Here is a 7,846-nt window from a genome sequence, read left to right on the forward strand (position 1 = left end):
CTTCATTCTGTTGATATGATGTATCACATGGGTTGATTTGCATATGTTGAATTATCCTTGCATCCCTGAGATAAATCACACTTGATCTTGATGAATGATCTTTTTATTGTGTTGTTAAGTTTGGTTTGCTAGTATTTATTTTGTGGATAATTTTTGCATTAATGTTCATCAGAGATAGTTTTGGTGTTTTTAGAAAACTAAACAAAAATCATTTTTTTGGATGCATCTTTGTCTGGTTTTGGTATCAGGGTACTACTGGCCTCATATAATGAGTTTGGAAGTATTTCCTCCTCCTCTTTTTTTTTTAATAGCTTGGGTAGGATCGGTATTAGATCTTCTTTAAGTGTTTCATGAAATTCAACAGTGAAGCCATGGGGTCTCAGGGTATTCTCTACTGGGAGACTTTTTCTTGTGACTTCAATCTCATTACTTGTTATTGATCTGTTCAGGTTTTAGATTTCTTCATGGTTCAATCTTGATATGTTGTATGTATCTAGGAATTTGTCCATTTCTTCTAGGTTTTCTAATTTATTGGCATATAGTTGCTCATAGTGGTCTCCAATGATCCTTTGAATTTCTGTGATATCAGTTTCAGTGTCTCCTTTTTCCTCTCTGATTTTATTTATTCAGGTCTTCTTTCTTGGTTTACTAGCCTGGCTAAAGGTTTGTCAGTTTTGTTTATCTCTCTCTCTCTCTCTTTTTAAGTTTTGTTTCATTGATCGTTTGTATTGTTTTATTCATTTCTATGTCATTTATTTCTGCTCTGATTTTTATTACTTATTTTCTTCTACAAAGTTTAGGTTTGGTTTGCTCTTGCTTTTATAGTTTTTAAAGATGCATTGTTAGGTTGTTTAAGTTTTTCTACTGTTTTGATGTAGATGTTTATTGCTACAAACTTTCCTCTTACTACTGCTTTTGTTGTATCCTATAGGGTTTTGTATGTATTGTTTCCATCTTTTGTTTCAAGAAATTTTAAAATTTTCTTCTTAGTTTCTTCATTGACTCACTGGCCCTTCAAGAGCATATTGTTTAATTTCCATGTGCTTGTATATTTCCCAATGTTTCTCTTGTTATTGATTTCTAATTTTATTACATTGTGGTCACAGAAAATGCAATATAATTTCAACTGTTTTGAATTTTTCTAAAGACTTGTTTTGTGGCCTATCCTTGAGAATGATCCATGCGGTGAGGAGAGGAATGTGTATTTTGCAGCCATTGTTTGAAATGTTCCGTAAATATCTATTAGGTCCTTTTGGTTAGTAGTGCAGATTAAGTCTGATGTTTTGTTGTTTGTCTTCTGTCTGTATGTTCTGTCCAATGCTGAAAGTAGGATGTTGAAGTTTTCAGCTATTATTGTACTGGGGCCTCCTGAGTAGCTGGGACTATAGACGCACGCTACCATGACTGACTAATTTTTGAATTTTTTGTAGAGACAGGATTTTGCCATGTTGCCGAGGCTGGTCTTGAACTCCTGGGCTCAAGCAATCCACCTGCCTCAGCCTCTCAAAGTGCTGGGATTACAGGTGTGAGCCACTGCACCCAGCTCAGATCATGTTTTTTAATTCATTCAGCCACTCTATACCTTTTGATTGGAGAGGTTAGTCCATTTATATTCAATGTTATTATTTTTTTTCCTGGTTGTTTTGTGGTCTTCTCCTCCTTCCTTCTTTCCATCTGTCCATCCATCTGTCTTCCTTTTTGTGAAGGTGATGTTTTTTCTGGCAGTATGTTTTAATATTTTGCTTTTTATTTTTTGTGTATCTAATGTAGGCTTTTTAAATTTGAGGTTACCATGAAGCTTGCAAATAATATCTTATAACATATTATTTTAAACTAATGACAACTTAACATTGATTGCAAAAACAAACAAGCAAAGAGAAAACTAATACAAAATCTACATTTTAATTTCATCACCCCCACTTTTTAACTTTTTGTTGTTTCCATTTATATCTTACACTGTCTGTGTCTTAAAAAGTTGTTATAGCCATCATATTTGATAGGTTCATCTTTTAGTCTTTCTACTCAGGGCATGAGTAGTTTACACACCACAAATACATTGTTATAATATTTTGTGTTTATCTCTATACTTAGTATTATCAGTGAGTGTTGTACCTTCACCTGAAAACACCTTCAGGTGTTTTCTTATTGCTCATTGACAAGAACATGAGTCACAAATGACTTTTTGTGAACATGAATTTGCATGTCACCCTTGTGCAAGTGCCATGCTAATCTCTGTATCATTCCAGTTTTAGTATATGTGCTGCTGAAGAGAGCACTGAGTCAGTTTTTACAATATTAAAGTGAGATTTGGAAGACCTGGGGATGCCCAGGTTGCTAATGCTTGTGTTGTACAAGATAAGAAATACTAAAGCCCAGTAAAAAAAAAAAAAAGCATATTGGCTTGATGCTCTTTGATTATAGTGTGTGAGCATTTTTCAGCCATCCTGATTTTAAAATATAAACTCCAGTATATTCATGGAAGCGAGGTGCAGTTGTTGACAGCCAGTGTTTCGGGGTTCAGATCCCAGGTTCACCCCTTACTTTGTCTTCCGTGATTCAGTCTTCTCTTCCATACAATGAAGGTAATAATAATGCTTGCGCCATAACATCATGATACGGTTTGGCTCTGTGTCCCCACCTGAATCTCATCTTCAATTGTAATCCCCATGTTTCAAGGAAGGGACCTATAATCCCCATGTGTTGAGGGAGGGAAGCAACTGGATCATGGGGGTGGTTCCCCCATCCTGTTCTCACAATAGCGAGTGAATTATCTTGAGATCTGATGGTTTTATAAGTGTCTGGCATTTCGCCTGCATTCACTTCTCTCTCCTGCTGCCATGTGTAGAAGGTCCTTGCTTTGCCTTCACCTTCCAACCTGGTTGTAAGTTTCCTGAGGTGTCCCCAGCCATGTGGAACTGTGAGTCAATTAAACCTCTTTCTTTATAAATTACCCAGTCTCAGGGAAGTTCTTTATAGCAGTGTGAGAATGGACTAATATAGAGAATTGGTACTGCAGAGAGTGAGGTACTGCTATAAGGATATCTGAAAATGTGGAACCAACTTTGTAACAGGCAGAGCTTGGAACAGTTTGGAGGGCTCAGAAGACAGGAAGATGTGGGAAAGTTTGGTACTTCCTGGAGACTTGTTGAATGGTTTTGACCAAAATGCTGATAGTGATATGGACAATGAAGTCCAGGCTGAGGTGCTCTCAGATGGAGATGAGGAACTTACTGGAAACGAGAGCAACAGTCACTCTTACTATGCTTTAGCAAAGAGACTGGTGGCATTTTGCTCCTGCCCTAGAGATCTGTAGAACTTTGAACTTGAGAGAGATGATCTGAAATTGGAACTTCCATTTAAAAGGGAAGCAAAGCATAAAAGTTTGGAAAAGTTGCAGTCTGACGATGTGGTAGAAAAGAAAAACCCATTTTCTGGGGTGAACTTCAAGTCAACTGCAGAAATTTGCATGCGTAATGAGTCAAACATTAATTACCAAGACAATGGGGAAAACATCTCCAGGGCCTGTCAGAGGTCTTCACAGGAGCCCCTCCCATCACAGGTTGGGAAGACTAGCAGGAAAAAATGGTTTCATGGGCCAGGCCCAGGGCCTTGCTGCTTTGTGCCATCTCAGAACTTCGTTCCCTGCATCCCTGTCATGGCTAAAAGAAGCCAATGTACAGCTCAGACCATTGCTTCTGAGGGTGCAAGCCCCAAGGTTTGGCAGCTTCTATGTGGTGTTGGGCCTGCAGTCGCACAGAAGTCAAGAATTGAGGTTAGAGAAACTCTGCCTAGATTTCAGAGAATGTATGGAAATGCCTGGATGTCCAGGCAGAAGTCTGCAGGAGCAAAGCCCTCATGGAGAACCTCTGCTAGAGCAGTGCAAAGGGGAAATACGGGGTTGGAGCCCCCACACAGGGTCTCCACTGGGGCATTGCCTAGGGGAGCTGTGAGAAGAGGGCCACCATCTTCAAGACCCCAGAATGTCAAATCCATCAACAGCTTGCACTGTGTGTCTAGCAAAGCTGCAGACACTCAACACCAGCTGTGAAAGTAGCCAGGGAGTGGGGCTGTACCCTATAAAGCCACAGGGACAAAGTTGCCCAAGGCCATGGGAGCCTACCCTGTGCATCAGCATGCCCTGGATTTGAGACATTGAGTCAGAGTAGATTACGTTGGAGCTTTAAGATTTAACGACTGCCCCACTGGATTTTGAACTTGCATGGGACCTGTAGTCCCTTTGTTTTGGCCAATATTTCCCATTTGGAATGAATGTATTTACCCAATGCCTGTACCCTTATTGTACCTTGGAAAAAATAAACTTGTTTTTGATTTTACAGGCTCATGGATGGAAGGGACTTGCCTTGTCTCAGATGACTTTGGACTGTGGCTTTTGACTTAATGCTGAAATGCATTAAGACTTTGGTGGACTGTTGGGAAGGCATGAATGGTTTTGAAATGTGAGGACATGATATTTGGGAGGGGTCGGGGTGGAATTATATGTTTTGGCTCTGTGTCCTCACACAAATCTCATATTGAATTGTAATCCCCATGTATTGAGGGAGGGACCTGTAATCCCCATATCTTGAGGGAAGAAAGTGATTGGATCATGGGGGTGGTTTCCCCTATCCTGTTCTCATGATAGTGAATGAGTTCTAATGAGATCTGATGGTTTTATAAGTGTCTGGCATTTCCCCTGCTTGCATTTCTCTCCCCTGCAGCCATGTGAAGAAGGTCCTGGCTTTCCCTTCCCCACCATGATTGTAAGTTTCCTGAGGTGTCCCCAGCCATTTGGAACTGTGAGCCAATTAAACCTCTTTCCTTTATGAATTATCTAGTCTTAGGAAGTTCTTTATAACAATGTGAGAACAAACTAATACACATTAGTAGGAAGATTAAGTGACTTCATAAAACCCTCAGAACAATGTCTGACACGTGGTGTTTATTAAATAAAAGATTAAAAACTAGAATCTTTTGAGGTCCCTAATTGTCTCCTAGATTTTATCCCTCTTCCCAGAACACATCTGCCTCCTTCCTCTACTGACCCAGAAGAAAAAGTCTACTGAAAAGCTGAATGCAATCAGTTGACTCTCCCTAGCCTCCACAAAATAGATTCATATCCGAGGACCAAGAATAAATAACTGACCTGATATTGATTTGGTTTTGGGGTCATTCTTTCTTTCCAATGACTATTTAGAGCACTAAGAAGTCAGTGATTTACAAAATGGTGTTTTGATTGTGGAGTGAAAAAGAATGGATACCCTCACAAAATGGCAAAGTTAGTGGAACAGTATTTTGGCTGGGCAGAATATTTCAGGTGATCCCAGGCATCTAAATTCACAGGTAATGATTCTGTCTTAAATCCTTGATTGAAACCTTTTTTCCCACTCAGAAATTCAGACAATAATTCAGACAATGTACTGTGATGTTTATTACAGTATATTTTATAATAGTGAAAAATTGAAAATAATTTATATGCTCAACAATAGAGACTAGTAAATGAATTATGGTGCAGCCACATGCTAAAATTATGCAACCACTAAAAGATGTATTTCAAAGAGCTTTCAACGACAGTTCAATGTTTTCAGTATAACGTTAAGCAAAAAGAGCAAGACACAGAATAGCATAAAGTGCAGAATCTCAATTTTGTGACAAATATACACACTCACCCAAATGCTCAAAGGAAAAAAAATAGACGAGGAGAATATATGTCAGAAGCATACTGGTGGTTGCCTCTGGGAGGTGAGATACTAGGTGGTTTTAATTTTCTTCTTTATGTTTTATATGCACATCCCTAGATGACAGATCTTGACAAAGGTCCACACATTCCTGCTGCTGAGATCCCTGAGCTGCCCTATATCCTTCACATCGTGTCTGTCAAACTCTCCTTCCATTATGTATGATTCCCTTGTCTCCACTCAGTAATTTTCCCTTTCTCTTAAGAGGGAAGATATGATTTCTGTTGCTTGAAAATAACAGAATATTAATTAGTACTATCCCCTAACTGCTTCAGATGCATATATTTTGTATCCTGAACTAAACTGTAAGTTCTTTGACATTATGGACTAGGTCTTTTAGTTTTCTCTGAGTCTCTGAGTTCTTGGTACATAGGAACTCAAATACTGGGGTTTCCCTTGAATAGGCTGGGAGCCTAAAAAGGCACATAATAAACATCTTCTAAATGAATACAGGTGACTGAGAGGCATAAGGTTTGGGGAAGGTGATACACAACAAACAGTATCTCCTCCCTAATCAGCTGCTGAGGCACATAACCAGGGCTTTTTGAGAGCAGAGTTAGCTTTCAGGAGAAGAAAAAGTCCATGAGTGCTGATCCTGTTATAAAAACACTCTTGCCACTGCTAGTCATTAACCTGCAAGCCCAAGTCACTGAGAGAGTGCATCAGCAATGCATGCCCTGCAGCAGAATCCCTCTCCAGTCGAATTTCTATCTTTAACTGAGGCTTGGATGGCATAAACAAGGATCCATCCTGGGGATGTTTTAAGGGACCTTTCTGAAGTCAGAAAATGCATACCTGCTTACATACTGAAACCTTCCAACTAGGCTTCTTTTTTTTAATGAAATGGTTTCATAGATAATGTCTGTTTTGTGCAGTAAGTTTCTTTACAAGCATCATGCAATATCTATACCACCCTGCTAAAAGGAAGTTGAAGCAGGGGTAAGTATCACTGCCTCTACACTGCACTTGGCAGTCTGTCCTTCGTGTCCATGTGTCTGTCTCCTTGGGTCTCTGCCTGTCTTTCTCCAACTCTCTTTTTGGGTTTTGGTGCTGCTCCCTTGGCCAAGAATGATTCTGCCTATATTTCTTCCTGCCATCACCTGTTCTCTGCTTAGATGCCACCCCCTCCAGAGTCCCTTTTATGAGCCCCCATCCCCATACAAACGTCTCCGTTTCCCTCCGCCTAGACTGGGTAAGATGTCCTCCTGTGTGTCTCCTTTTCACTCTGCTCTCACTCTTCACAGCACGTTTTACACCGAATGGTAATGGTCTGCTCGTCTGTCTTCCCACTAAAAGATCTGCCTCATGCAGATTTCATGAGGCCAGTGACTGACCCTCGTTCACCCCTGCAGTCACTGTGTCAGCATATGGTATAGAGTTCAATCATTCACTCAAAAATATTTGCTGAATGTGTCCTATGTGCCAGGCTCTGTACTAGGTGCTGAAAACAAACCATGAACAAAAACACAGTATCTAGATTACTTACCTTCTAGCTTGGAAGACAGATGTGAATCCAATAAACATACAAATAAGTATTATTAAACATCCATTATTGTGACAAGTTCTGCTCTAGATACTGGGGACACAACAGTGAATCCCTACCTTTGAGGAGTTTACATTTCTAATTACACTGTGATTACCATACAATAGAGAGATACATGGTGCCAGAGGACTTATAACAGGGCACTTGACCTGGTCTGCAGGGTGATCAGAGAAGACTTTCCTGAGGAAGTGACCTTGAAACGTCTTAAGCCTGTGCCCCCTCGACACTCCATTTATTGTGCCATACACACAATAAATTGAGTGTGTGTGTATGTTTTTGTGTTTGTGGGTATGAGTATCTACATCCACATCTCTATTTACATCTAAAGTTCAATATAGACAAAGATATAGGTATAGACACAGGCATAGACATAGATATATCCTGGATTCTGAAGGATGAGCAGAAGTTACCTAGGCAAAGAGGAAGGGAAGGAGCATTCCTGGCAGCTTGAGGGGTGTAGGCACAGGCTCTGATGCCGATGGGATTACAGTGCATTCATGGAGCTGTATGGAATGCAGAGGCAATAGGAATGTGGAGAGAGATGGGACTGGAGAGGTGGGAAGTCAAT

General features: G+C 40.1%; 1 non-coding gene across 1 annotated transcript; it reads right to left on the reverse strand.

Annotated features, from left to right (window-relative positions):
* Positions 1 to 2,172: 2,172 nt before the first annotated feature.
* LOC117079763 lies at positions 2,173 to 2,276 on the reverse strand. Its single transcript, XR_004435605.1, has one exon. It is a non-coding gene; the product is annotated as a U6 spliceosomal RNA (small nuclear RNA).
* Positions 2,277 to 7,846: the final 5,570 nt, after the last annotated feature.

Source organism: Trachypithecus francoisi, unplaced genomic scaffold (assembly GCF_009764315.1).
Source record: "Trachypithecus francoisi isolate TF-2019V2 unplaced genomic scaffold, Tfra_2.0 Lachesis_group7, whole genome shotgun sequence".
In the NCBI taxonomy this organism is placed as follows: domain Eukaryota; kingdom Metazoa; phylum Chordata; class Mammalia; order Primates; family Cercopithecidae; genus Trachypithecus; species Trachypithecus francoisi.